Source organism: Balaenoptera physalus (assembly GCF_965194825.1).
Source record: "Balaenoptera physalus genome assembly, chromosome: 4".
In the NCBI taxonomy this organism is placed as follows: domain Eukaryota; kingdom Metazoa; phylum Chordata; class Mammalia; order Artiodactyla; family Balaenopteridae; genus Balaenoptera; species Balaenoptera physalus.
The window spans coordinates 84,943,166-84,957,860 of record NC_138891.1 but is presented as its reverse complement, the minus strand read 5'-3'; the positions used below and the strand labels follow the sequence as shown (position 1 = coordinate 84,957,860).

At 34.0% G+C, this 14,695-nt stretch overlaps 1 protein-coding gene across 1 annotated transcript in view; it reads right to left on the bottom strand.

Annotated features, from left to right (window-relative positions):
* The window catches only part of ZBTB20 (zinc finger and BTB domain containing 20), an 814,580-nt gene that overhangs the window by 767,346 nt on the left and 32,539 nt on the right, over positions 1 to 14,695 (bottom strand). Inside the window, exon 4 of the mRNA XM_082460046.1 lies at positions 3,168 to 13,943. The gene's annotated coding sequence lies outside the window, so the exon portion shown is untranslated. The remainder of the gene's footprint in view (positions 1 to 3,167; positions 13,944 to 14,695) is intronic.

The window sequence follows — 14,695 nt, the reverse complement described above, 5'->3', positions numbered from 1 at the left end:
TAGCTGCTACTCAAGCTTGGGCAAGTTCATGAACACATCCACTGATAATTTCTATATTTATAGAAAGCCAGAACATGTGTAGATAATCACACAATTGGATATTTATAAAGTGCCAGATTTTATGAATACGGGAATTTGTTAATTAGCACAAGGACTAATCATTAAAATTCAAAAATAGATAAATAAACAGGAATACCATTTATTTGTTCACATTTCAGGGGAAAGTATGCAGCTGCTATCCTTTTGATGAATGTAGGCTTCTGGAGAAAAATATGAAGAAGGAAACTATCCGCAAGTTTTGAAATCTTAATGAGTAAAATCCAAGAAATTACTATATAGTCTTTACATTAAAAATAATCATAGTGATTTTCCCCTAAAGAAAAAAAGTTTAAACCAGCATGTGCTTAGCATTTGAATTACAGTCTTGCATTCCACTGTTTTGGTCCTTTTCAAGGAGCCATAGCTGATTTTCATCGGATAGGAGTTTAAAAGTACACACACATCACTCAGTACCAAATTGTTTTAGCTACAGGGCATGGCAAAGCATGAAATAACTGCTTTAGAGCACTTCCTCATGTGGGTGTGTTAGATAACTGTCTGCTCCAACATTAAAACGAAACACACTGTGACCTGACCAAGACTCCAGGGCTTTCAATAGGCAGATTTCATGTGCTGATAGGAAAAGCCCACCATAACCAGCAAGGCTGGTTAATGAATTCTTCTGGCACTCTATAGCCCTCCTGTGATGCAAGCCTTTCAGCTTTCCAAATCCCTATATAGCAGAATACTCTGGTTTTGAGTTTACTTATGCACATTTTATAATGTCCTGCTGTATTTAGATTGTGACAGTCCCTCCCAGAAAAGGCTAAGATTATTTTTCATACTAAAAATATTTTAAATCTACTTAAGGTTAAGAATTATAATGCAAAAGAAAACATATACACATTCTAAAAATCAGGCCAACCATAAAAATGACTAAATGTTTACTCTTTTATTCTTTCTAGAAGGTTAAAGGAAATTTTCATCTTCTCTTAAAAACCTCTCTGTTTTTTGTTTGCTTCTAATTAACATAAACATGCTTAACATGAAATTTTAAGCTGTCATATCCACAAGGAATCTGTGATTTTTTTATCCACACATGTATGAGAATATGTACATAAACATACATACATGCACACAGATATCTCCTCACATACATGTGTACAGAAAAAAAAATTATTGGTCAAGAGATATATTAAAGATTTCTTTTGAAAAAAGGGTAGAATTTTAGGTAGTTCTCATAATATTAATATAGAAAATGACAGGTGCATGAGACATGCACAGTTTTGACATATTAGTTTTAAAACGAATGTTTGGGTCAAAGAGTATGAAATGGAGAAAATCACATTTGAAACACCATATATTGCATACCATATGAACATACACTTTCAACAGATTCCCCCCACAGTTCCCCTTTACACCTTCAGGGTTAAAAAAATCCCTGACAGGCCCTGACTGAGTATACTCAGCATCTGTACTACTCTTGGTCAAAGCTGGCCTTCCAGTTTAGGTAATATAAGCAAATTAAAAGTTTAGGTAATATAAGCAAATTAAAAGTCTCTGAATAAATTTTTTAAAAGAAAGGAAAAAAAGACTTTTAGCAGCAAAAGTTCACCACCCTCTTGGAATAATGGATTTTTAATAAACATTTTACTAGGCTTGAACCTTGAGAATGTGTTTGGGAATCTGCTCTGGCGTCCCAGGTGGGTTAAGAATATTGCTTTATGGACTTCTTTGTGTTGTCAGAGAGGCCTAATGGAATTTAAAAAAAGAAAGAAAGAAAAAAAAAGAAAGTCTGCCACTTCTATTAAATAAATAATTTATTATGAAAAAGGTGATTGTTATTATCAAAGATCTCTATGGATTAGCATCCATTTTCTATCATTGCTTAATGTGTATGCTGAAAACATTTGCGTATCTTACCACCTGACTTAATTTTTATCAAAGGAACAACAGTTTTACTTTTGGACAAATCCAAATAAAACTCCACTAAGGAGACCATTTCAAATGGACCTATTTAACTACTTCTTTGAATTTTGAAGAACACTGTTCTGGGAAAACTCTTCAACAATGTCACCTAGTTGTGAATGCAACTTTTCCCACCATAAAAAAGAAAAATAAATAATAAAGGAAAAAGAAAGCACCTCAAAACTATGTTTGAAATAACAAGTGCATTATTTATAGTTCTCGAAATGTTAAATGAATACTTACAGTTGTTGCATAAGATGGCCTGATACACTTCATAGCTTCCACTTTGTAAAAAGACGGCCAGCCCCCCACTTCTCCCTCCCCAAGCATAAATAAACAGTAACATACTGAAAGGAAACTGTCCTAGGATAAAAACTGCTTGTTAAGAAAGTTTGCAATCTTACTAACCACAGTGATATCCCTACAAATGTAAAAGTCCATCTGCAAAATACAAGTTACAAAACAGAGTAGCTTATTCCTTTCAGAATACCCCCCACATGTAGTATAGAAGAGTATGTAATAATAAAAATAATTACTAGATTTATACCCACCCTCAGTGACAACCCCTCACCTTATGGCCAATGCCATCCAAAAAACATACTGGCAAAAAGTATTCAACCTGCTTCGAGGATTTAAACTGTAAATATGGACTTTAAACTTCAATGTAAAACAAAGAACAAGAGTCTCACTTTAGTAATACCCAGGCTGTCACTGCAGCTAGAACTCATTGGCACATTACTAACAAAACCCAGTTAGCAATAAATAAGGACAACATGATATATAGACAGACAGATGGAACTGCATAAACAGACAAGAAAAGCAAAGAGACTGACAAACATACGAGGGGTCTGTTTTAAAAGAGTGAGAGATACTGATTTATTTGGGACTTTAGTAAGAAAAATAGGTTTGTTTGTAATTATTTTAAAAGTAATTAAACTAAATTACAAGGGCACACCCTTAAATAAGTCGGAAGAAAATTAGTAGAGGATAGGCCTCCTAGAGATGTTCTAAATTTTAAGCTAGCAATACCTCTGTCAAACTTAAATCTAGAAATTAAAATTCAAGGGAGAAAGAATAAAAGCACTGGGGGCTAAAGGAGATGATAGGTAGAGGGGGGATTGAGGAAGCAGGATTTTTTTTTTGAAAGTTGTCTGCCCTACCTTCTTCCCCAGCGCTGAGTTTCTCTTCTCATAATCGGTGTCTCCCTGGAAGTACAGTGTGAGTGGTAATGACTGCCTGCCTCCCTAATGAGTCCATTTTCCTGCTCTTGATGTTGTGTATATACACACACTGCAACCTACCTTACAAACCACAGAGACGGGAAGAGAGAGAGAGAGCAAGGCAGGGGGTGGGGGGCAGAGAGGGAGAGAGAGACAGAGACAGAGCAAGCGAGTGAGAGAGAGAGAGAGAGAGAGAAGAGGAGAGAGAGAGAGAAAGAAAAACAGAAAGAAACAGAGAGAGAAAGGCACAGACAAAGCCCTCCTACCAGACAGCAGACAGCCTTCCTTCCCCTATCCAGCAAAATGCAACTCGTCTAATGCAGCAACAGGTTCAGTATTGCCAGACTAACAGAGTGAAAAAGGTATATTCTCTATATCATTACTGCTTGCAAATAAACAGTTTAAGAGCAGCTGGCTCCACCTTCTTTATTTATGCTCCATTATGAGGAATGTATTGTTTCAGTTCTGGCACACAGTACATGTAATTATCATAAATACATTTTTTGCATATTAGCAGGAAATAGTGAAATACATAGCTTATTTGTGCAATCTTTTAAATTTATTTTTTTTTAATGTGAAAAGAGTGTCAACAAATCTGTTCTGACAAAAGCCTAGTAATGATTTTAAAGTCAGAGCAGTCTTAAAGGAGGCTCTGAAAAAAACAGACTCCATACAATAGGAAAACTGATCTCAGACAAAACTGATAACTGCAAAGAAGAAATCATTGCTCAGTAAATAAATCAAGACCATAAGCAACATTGCAGACAAAAGCAGAATTAAGTTTAATTAAGTAACTAATAGATTGGTACTCTAGAAGAAGGCAGATTGGTTTCTTATTTGAAGCATCTCTCTGTAAAAAAACACCACAATGCAATGTACTCTGTGTGAACAGGTGCAATGCATATAGTACATAGTGTTACAACAATAGAAATAAATCCCACAAGGAGCTTCCATCACAAGCAGGACAAGATTTCATAGAATATGGATCTGAAACCACAGCAGAACTCCCTTGTTCTTTTATTAGGAGGAAAAAATAAAAATAATCAATGCTTCCTTAAAAGAAAAAAAGAAAAACTGTTTTTCTTTGTCTAATGCCTCTAACCGTTTTTTTGTCTACATGCTAGAACCAAAATAATGCTGATATTGCACTCCTTACCCCATCACGTGTTTCCCCACCCCTTCCCCCATGCCTTTTCTTATTTCATAAGTGATACATTTGCAGCTATGGAATTACAAAGATCAGAAAACAGAACTAGTTTCAAGCCCTTCTCCTTGTCCCCCAATTTTTTTAAACTAGACTCTGCCTGTCTACCTAGACAGCCACCTTCCTTAAAATATTTCTATACTGTTTGGCTGTGTGTCATTTAGATGGGACTTAGAAACATTACAATACAGGTTAAATATTCTAAAGAAAATTTACATAAAAATGAAAAAATGACTGATTCTGACCCGTTCAAACCCTGCATTTGGGCACCAATAATTAAGTACATTCATTGTAAAATCATCCTTTTTACATGGTTTAGTGTTTCACCATGCTTCAAAAATTAGGATGTGTTCCTTTGCATAAACAAAACTACTTCAGTATATAAGTATCAATTCCTTTGTTTAAAAGTCAGTTTTCAATTAATAAAATGAATAACTTAATTACTTCAATATACAACTTACAGATTAACTCTATCTTCATCTGATTCACAAAAATCTTTTAGAATGTCAGTTAAATCTTGGGTCATGTTCAGAACCGAGATCAATATTGTTTTAGCTATTATAAGAGTAAATAACCCATAGCACAGAAATTAAAACGTGATGTCTGGCCACACATGCACACTGTCCTAGGAAAATTCTAGCAAGAAACCAAGACTCCAGACCCTCCACTCTCACTGTAAACCACCAGTTCTAATTCTCTGGTACTGCAGTAGTGTTATACCCCTCTCAAGGGTGGCTGCTTAATAAAGAGGGGGCAGACACACGTGAAAGGGGAGGTTACAGCCCCCCACTTTTGGTCACATGTCTTGAGAAAAACCTTTCTAAGACTCACTTAGTGTGCCTAAGGTACCAGCATGCATCTCACCCCTTACTGCTCAGTCAGGCAGTTCTGTTTTTCTACTATTGCCCTATTGTTTCTCTGAAGCTTTGTTCAAATGTATGAAGAAAAATGCCACTTAAAAAAGCACAGAAGCTGCACAGTTTGACAGACTGATCTGAATTATATACTAGTATGTCCTGACTTTTTAAAATAGGGTTCTAGGTATTTTTGTTTTGTCTAGTTTGCTTTAACACAAGGGGAATAAGAAGACAGTATTTGATTTCTACCAGCAGGAGTCAAAAGGAATGTAAAGGACCATGAGGGCTATTCACCTTTTCTAAAGAAAAACCAGTTAGTTGAATTTAAAAAAGAAAAACAAATATTTTGGCTTAGTGAAAAATGCACAACATCTCAACACTTTCTCTGTATCTGCATACTTTACTAGATTCCAAGCACAGTAAGTGACATATTCTTAGTACTTTCTGGAGTTCAAGATACACTTTCCCTGCTAGAACTCGAGATCCACGTATTAAATTAACCATAGCACCACATGAAGCAATAATCCTAACTGACTATCAGACTCTGAAGTTATAAAGTTATTAAATTAAATTGTTTCATATGGTGATATGCCATGGGGCAATTTCATCCTGTAGCAACATCCTAAAGTTGGAGTTAAGAACTGGTTTTGGTCCTACTGTCACCATGTGTAGTTTGTGTAACCTGGGCAAGTCATGTAGCCATCCTCAGCTTCATATAATAAATTAAATTAAATTTGAAAGGAAGGAATTGAACTGGTTAACATAATAATGATTATGATAGCTAATGCTTAAGTCCTACTATGTGCCAGGAACTCCTCTAAGTACTTCCCATTTATTAACTCATTAAATCCTAATAATGACTCTGTGAGGTAGGGATTGTTTTTAGTTTCATTTTCCCAGTGAAGAAACAGAGAGGTTAAGTGATTTGCCCAAGATCACACAGCACAGCAGTAATGAGATTTGAATCCAGCCTGTCTGGTTTAGAGATCATGTGCTTAATCCCTACACCATATTGTCTCCCAATATCTAATTCTAGCTCAGGCCTCATCTAGGCATAAGAATCTGCGCTTATGAGTCAAATCCAATACATCCTGATGATTCCTCCTAACTTGTTTACTAATATAGCAAATTTGCTCTTCTAATTTACACCCAGAACTCTCAATACATTTGGTTTAAGAGTCTATTTAAAAGTTTACATAATCCATTCAATCGCCTGTTTCCAAATGTCCATAAATATGTGCAACCATTTGCTTGAAGTGGAAAATAACTTGTAACCAATAAGGCTATCAATTCATAAAGCCTACTTGCACTATATGTAGTTCCCATACATTAGTCTCCTGAATACCCTGTGTTTAAAAAAGAAAAACAAAAAAACAAAAAAACTACACAGTTCTTAACGGTTCCCTAGTTCAAGTATCAAATACAAATGCAAGTAATTATTTAAAGAACAAAATAATAAATAAAATACAATTTTAAAAATTCTTGTTTTCCATAGCCTGAGAAAGGCATGGAAAAAAACAAGGATTTAATTATAAATGATTTGTAAGAGATGCTGAATAATATCATCCTATGATTTTTACGCAGTTGGTTTTAACGTTAAATTATTTAGAGATATATTCTCAAGACTTTTATACTAATGTCTCATTCTGCGAGAAAATTTATCTGCTCTGATCTTTGTGCATTAATTAAACATGTATTTTGTGCCCACTATGTGCCATACACTATACTTGAGGGTGAAAAGTGAAAATAAAACATATGGTGTAGTTTCTGCTTGTGAAGACTTCACAGGCTGGTGGGGGACAGGCATGCGAACAATATTAGCCCAAGCAAATAATCTTGCCACTATTTAATGTAATATCCCATGTAATGCAGTGCCCTAAACTTCCTGTACTTCCATCAAAAAGCTAAAAATGAAATTAAACAAAATAAATATAAATACCTAAATTTAAAATGTGGCTTATGAAAGGTGTGTGTGCCTGTGTGTGTGTGTGTAGCAGGAGGAGGTACTGGGGTTAGATTGGAGATAGTTTTTTCTCTAACAGTGTGGTTTATAGACCCATTGAGTTAATTTTGTCCATTGTCCCCCAGGTGCCTAGTAAAGTGTCTTCTACAAGTACACAGCACATGTGCTTCTTAAATGATTGTGGAAATCCGTGATACCTATTGCCCTGGAGCATAAAATTTCATTAATTTTAGGGTTACAATGTACTTTGATCAGAGACTGTTGACTTGGCAAATGAATACTTCCACATGTACATGAAGGGTGATACTTCTTTAATTTTGAAAAGAAAGTCAACTAAATTCAAAACCATTTACCCCTATCCCAAGTATACTTTTGCCAAGTCCTTTCTCAGGCATCATTAATGTTTTTATATTACGTGAGGTTAAACAGGAAAAAATGTTGGGACAGTTTAAGATTGTTCACAAGAACATTCCCAAAAGATACTTTTATTGCACAGATTAAAAAGAAAAAGAAGGGGGAGGAGTGAAAATAAGAGTCATGTTGCAATGATGGACAGAACAAGACTTTTAGCCCTAGTACGTGGGTAGAAAAGCAAAGTCTGGATTAGTGGGTCAAAATGAGTAAGTGTCACTAAGTACTGAGGCCACCATCATAAAGTCAATTCTATCTGGCCTAATTAGATAATGATCCTTAATCCTTAATCTTGGTCATCTGTCTTAAAATTGTATCTCATCAGTACCAAGAAAAAACAGAAGAGATTATAGATAAATCATAGTTTACTAGTGGTAGGTCAGTAGTATGACCCTTACATGGGAAGAGATGCATATCTAATGTCAATTCTAGTCAACAAATATTTAATTTTAAAACAAAAACAAAGCATTCCATGTAAACTACATCACTGGGAGTACCTTTATTATACACTTTGCAGTGTTGTAGACATCTATCCTTTAATATACCTCCCTTCTCCACCAGACTGAAGGAACCTCCTAGAACAGAGGTTCTACTTATTAAGTTTTGTCAGCCTAACACCTTGCAGAACACCTGGAATATGGGTGAAGCTCAATAAAGTTTTCTTGAATGAATGAATAAACAAATGAATGAATGATTGAACAAATGAACAAACAAAGCAATATATGGGATTTATAAAACTTGGCTAATTAAAAACTTTAATAAATTTGAGTTGCAAGGATGATATAAACAACCTATAGATAGTATTTTAACACATTAAATCACATATAGAACGTATTCTTACTTTAAGATCTTGGGGAAAAAAGATCTTGGAAAAAACAAAAATGGTTACAGTAGACAAAAAAAGTAATACTCTTCAACTTTTCTGTGTCTGAAAATTTTCATAATAAAATGTTGAATAAAAAAGGTATTGTCCTATAGATAGCAGAATTTTAACTCATCTCTGAGAAAAAAACTCAGCTTCCCTTTACATTTTGTTCATCCATTTTTTCTTTCACATCTACAACATAAGTGTTCAAGTATAAGTCTGAAATTGGCCTTAGAGTGCCTCATAGGAATAGAACCATATCCTTTGAGAAAAATACCTTTTAAGCTGGTTAGGGTCAAAGAGTGGGACCTGAATAATTCTTCTTGTGTGTTTAAAGTGTGCTGCAAAAGAAATTAATAATAATTTGAAGGTAGGGGAGCATAGAAATGAGATGAGAGGAGGAAGAGAGGAGAATGACAGGAAAGAGGGGGGCAGTGAGAAATTCCCCAATGTCAAGGGGGCCACAGATTTTTTTAAAAAGAGTGACACCTAATATTAAATTCTAAGAGGTTTGCATTTTTTGCGATGCAAATGTTCTTCTTCTCTCCAAACCTGGAAAGCTTGGTATATTCTACAACCCCATTTAATAGTATAATAAGGAATAAAAAGATGGAAAAATAAAGTACTGCCATACGTTCACTCCTATGCTGTAGCCTTTGCAAACATAGAAGCTTCTTAATTGAGACAGAAAATACTCCAGGAGTTGCACAGAGTGACCAGTGGCACTTTGAACAGTGGCCAGTAAATGGCGAATAGTGAATAGTAAAAAGTCAAAAGTATCTTTAACATAGAATGACTCAGATATGGACATGAGTCAATCACCTTTTTTTTCCATAAACACACAGGAGAAATATGGCCATGTGGAAAAGAGGCACAGAGATTAATGTCTGAATTACAAGCTTATTATGACTATTACTGTTGTTGCTACCTCTATAAACTGATCTTAAATGATATGAGTATCTTCAGAAATTTAGGGGAGGAGAGTTCTTTTGTGGCACAATCAATAAATTTTGAATCAAAGAATTAAAAAACATAAAAATGTCATTCTCAATATCTCCCTAGCTCTAGAAAAATGTATTAGGTATATATGCTACATTAACTTTTTCTGCTCCCTGCTCAATCTTCTCTCCTAAACAATCTAGAACAGTGTTAGCAACTGTCTTTAAAGTTTCAACACTTACATAATAATTTATCCATATGTACACATTATATTCAATGCACAAGGAAAAAGAAACAAACTACAGAGTGCATTCTATAGGAAAAATAAAAGTTACATAGAAGATATAAAAGAGGCATCTTAATTGCTATAGATGTTGTTTGTCCAGCAGGTTAGTGAGATCCCCACTGTCCTGCTTGGTGACTCTACATGCAAAATCTGTCTCCGTATTCTTCTTATCTACAAAAGTTGCTACTATTAGTAAGGATGCATTCTTATAATAAAAGTTATCACTATTATAATGTATCAGAAACTGTGCTTGGTGTTACATACACTAACTCATTTAATCCTCCTAACAGCATTATAAGAAAAGTAATATTAATGTTTTCATTTATAGATGAGGAAACTGAGGCCCAAAGTCTTGCAGCTAATACGTGGTAGAAGTCAGGCCTAAACTCAATCCAAGTGGAATTTTTAAGGGATAAAGGGAGGAGCTTGACAAAATTACTCCAAAAATTTTCTAGAGTAATGAACTGGTGAGATTAGGAAGAAATTTTCGGAAAAAACTAATGATGAGAAACAAGTTTGAGTATATATATTCCCCAATAATAATTTCAATATTCATTTTACATATATTTGAGAAAAAGTATACCTGTCTCAAAATAAAATTTAAAGAAAGGATAATGAAGAAAAGCAGAATATAAATAAATAACTTTCAAAAGTGATGAAACATACCAGGAACCAGTTTGATTAAAGAGTTGGAAACATTAATAACAATCTGTCCAGTAATATTGAAGCCAGATATTAATAATAGAGTCAGCATGATAAGAGCCTGCTAACTCCTCTGAGGCAACAGGCCACAGGGACAATTCAAAATAGGTGGAAACAGTATCTCTTATTTTTAAGAAAGCTCATTTAACCCCGATAAGTTATAGGCTTACAAACATAACCTTTTAAATATATAAGGTCATATCAAGCTTTTGGAAAAGAACCTACAAAAAATCTCAATCTTCTTTATTTCTATTAATAACAAATACAGGAAAACCTCATTAATCAGAGTATATACAAATCAGAAGGTATAATGTATCAGATACGTCCACAGGATTCTTGTGAAATAGAAATTTTGAAATGAATTTCATTAAATTAAATTTTATTTTGATAATTATGTTAGGTGTTTCAAAATTATCAAATTATCAAAACAAATTCTACTTTATGTTGAATATCTATAAATTTAGGATTATCACTAAATTAAATGTGGTGTCCTCCTCTATTTCAAACAGATGACATTTTACCACTTAAAATGTAATACTAACTGGACCTTCCACAACTCAGATAATACTCCCAGCATCATTTAAACCTATGTAGAATATGAACATAAAAAAACAAGTGTCTCATCAGGAAACAGTTTTATTAGTAATCAATAAGAGAAGAACACTGCCCATAATTAAATCTGTATTAATTATGAAAAGGGTTATTAAAGAAATAAATCATCATTGTGGATATCATTTTCAAAATTTAATGATCTGAGACTCCAATACACACTTCGTATGAAATCATATCTAAAAGTTTGTAACTGAAATAAACTGCAAAGCACTCTAAGCTAATATTTTAATAAAATCCATGTGGTTTTTGCCTAAAATAAACTTCTTTAACTATACTCCCTCCACCAATAAATGCATTTAATTCAATATGCCACTCAATAATTACTTTGTGCTGTAGCAGTTTAACTGAATGTTTACAATATATTTTACAACACAATAATAAATATTATAAAATATTTATGTTATAAAATAAAATGTTAGATATTATAATTTTAAAAAATTCTGAAGTTTTCCAGGTGCTACATTTTAACTATACTATTATTTTTAAAGTTAAATTAATAAGTGTATAGAAATAAATAATAAATCAGAGCAGTTTTTAGGCAGTGGTGTGTGATACGCAAAATATTTATAGCTGGAAAGGCATGGGCATAGACCAATAAGAAATGTTACTGTTAACTAGCAATCAAAACAGATACTGGTTGTAAATAAATGATATATTGCCAGTGTGTGTTTCCTGAATAACAACCCTTGTTTTAGATAACAGACCAGAATCCACTTTCTAAAACAAGTTAATAAAATTTGGAGGAAGATGTAGTTTTACTAATGATCTACTACCCCTATACTCTAGATCAATGGATTCTCCAATTTTTAAAAATTATACATCCCATCAGTAAAAATATTTTGAACTCTACGTAGATGATTTGTCTGTTGGTTCTCAACCCCATTCCCACCTCCTCCGTGTGCTCTTATGCGGTGGAACCTGAAAACTGCATTTCCCAGATTGCTTTACCAGGATGGGATGCACTGGCAGAAGATCAAAGAGAATTTTTTTTTTCCTTCTGTTTGTGGCACCAGCAGTCTCAGCAATGGTGCTTCAGCAGCCTCTGTAGCACAGAGCTCTTGGGATCTGGCTCTTAGGACTGCTGACTGCAGCAGTAGTACCACAGTTGCAGAACAGAAGCAGTCATCAAAGGTGACTGGAAGCTCTACCAGCCAGGGCAAATACAACAGCATTGGAGGAACTGTGGACTCCTGGGCTCTTGCTGTGTCAGTAGGAGTGTGGTCACCTGGCTTCCTGGCCATGGTGATTCTAACATTTACAGCAGAAGCAGTGCTCCAGTGCCTCAGCAGCACAGTGCTTATAAGCTCTGGGTAACAAAACTTTCCCTTGCTTTCTACACGTATTTATTGCTAAAAAACACTGCCACCATCTTTTCCGTCCACCAGACTTTTCAACAGTTTTGCAACCAATTCCCTGGATTAAAGTCCCTCTGTTTTGAGTCATATCTGTTTTTCTGACTAGGCACTGATCAAATATAAGCCCACATTCGAATATATACAATTATTTATAAATTATAGGCATATTATAGATATTATAGAACATATGAAGTAATAGTTGTTTTAAAGAATGAGGTAAACAAGAAATAAACAATATTTTAAATAAATTTTAATTTTGCATTTATCAACAATTTTCAAATATTTTTGTTCTCACTAAAAAACACAATTTTTAGAGTAATGTGATTAAATATTTGTCATTCTTTGTATCTTGGTTTGGTTTTACACTTTGAGAAGCGGTCATTTGAAAATCTGGTACTACTTTCAGGTTATTATGATGCTTAGCTGTAATGGTTGTCATGGAGGGGGGAAAAGCCTCACAAAATAGTATATCCAAATGAAGAAGAGCACCATTAGCTGTGCTTATTCAATCACAGTACTCAATTTTCAATCCCAACCAACAATTGTGTAAAAGATTTTGTTGAAATTTGGCTAGTAAATTTTCATCTTCCCAGATGTCAATCGGTCATTCTTAAAAACTAAGAGGTACCTGTAGCATTTTAATTTTTTTAACAAAAGAATTTTAAAAATCTATTTAAAGATTTCATTTGGAGGATTGTAAAACAAGTTATAAAATTCTGTTTCAAGTTTTAAAAAATATTCAGATACAGTTTTTGTGCAGTTTTTAAATTATACAGAAACTGGAGTTTTACAATTACCTTGGTTTTGGCAACAAAATCACATTATTTGGAAATAACAACAAACATTCGGTATGAAAATGTCCTCTCCATACTACGGATCTTTCAAAAAGCAGTTATCTTCTCACTCATTGTTAGTATAATTACTTAAAAAAAAAAAAAAAGATCAAGTATATTTCTTTTTTTTTCACATTTTTAATTTAAATTTTTAATTTAAAGGAAATCCTTTATCTTGAGGTTATATATGTACTACACTTTTGTTTCCAGATTAATTTTATTAAATTTATTTTATTTTATTAAAATGTGAAATTCCGAATTCCTAACATGGCTCTTTCTGGCTGGTCACTACCCAGTGTGTTTCCTGAGCTCCTTTCACACAGAATTTCTCACTTTCTCTAGACCTGCTTGAGCAGAACCGTCACATCCTATCAAAGTCTTACCTGTCAATTCTTGGGGGCCCCAGTGTGTTTCCAGCAATTCCATCCCCATCAAATCTGAGGCGCTGTCACACCGAACCTAAAAAGTACTGTACAGTCTCCACCTTACTATGCTGGGCAGCCTATTCCTACCTGCTCTTGCAGATGCTACAGTTCTCTGCTGGCCCCTCTTCAGACCCCACCTGGCAGTAGGTGCCAAATTGGGAAAACTGCCCTTTCTCCTTTGCGTTTCTCTCTGATGTGGTCCAAAGCAGCGTTATTTGGGGCCCTATGTTTCTTTTTTTTCCAGAAATATTTGTTAGAGAGCACCTGTCATCACAGAAAAGGGAATCAAAATTAGAACTCTTGTCATTTTATAAAATAAAAATGCATAACTGCAACAAATTTCATATCGTCTCTCAATGATCTCCCACTGAATAACAGTGAACCTCAAGTGGTACAAACAAAATTCATGGTCACTTTCCATCATACTACAAAGTATCATAAAGACTCCACTTCTATATTTGATTCTGTTTTCTACTACATTTTAAAGATTTTATTCAAAAAAACAAAAACAAATTAATCACATCAATGACATCCTGCAGCACTTGTGTATCCTTTCACTTGAACTGATTTGCTAAAATAGCTTGCTTGTAAATTATGAGCGAATGAATTACATGAGCAGAAGTAGCTCTGTAATCTTACCCAGAAATCTTTTTCCATTCCAACCACATCAACCACTCCAACACTACAAAACTACGTTAACATAGTTTTTTCAGAATACATTATTTTACTTAGAGGGCATTTTGATTCTTGGCAGGTATCTTTTCCAGTAATCCTTTTAGTGATTCATAAAAACACAGTTCTTCATATTACTGAAATTGAGCCTAACAAATACCATTGGTTGAAATATTAGAAATACTTATACTTTCATTTAACAACACAGTGAAACTCTCACACTATGTAATTTATTCAAACACATTTTTTCAAATCTTCAGTGTTTTCTATGCATCGTCTAACAGCATTTGCTGACAAATAAATGTTATATCGTTTGTTGTAATATTATTTTTCATGCATTATTT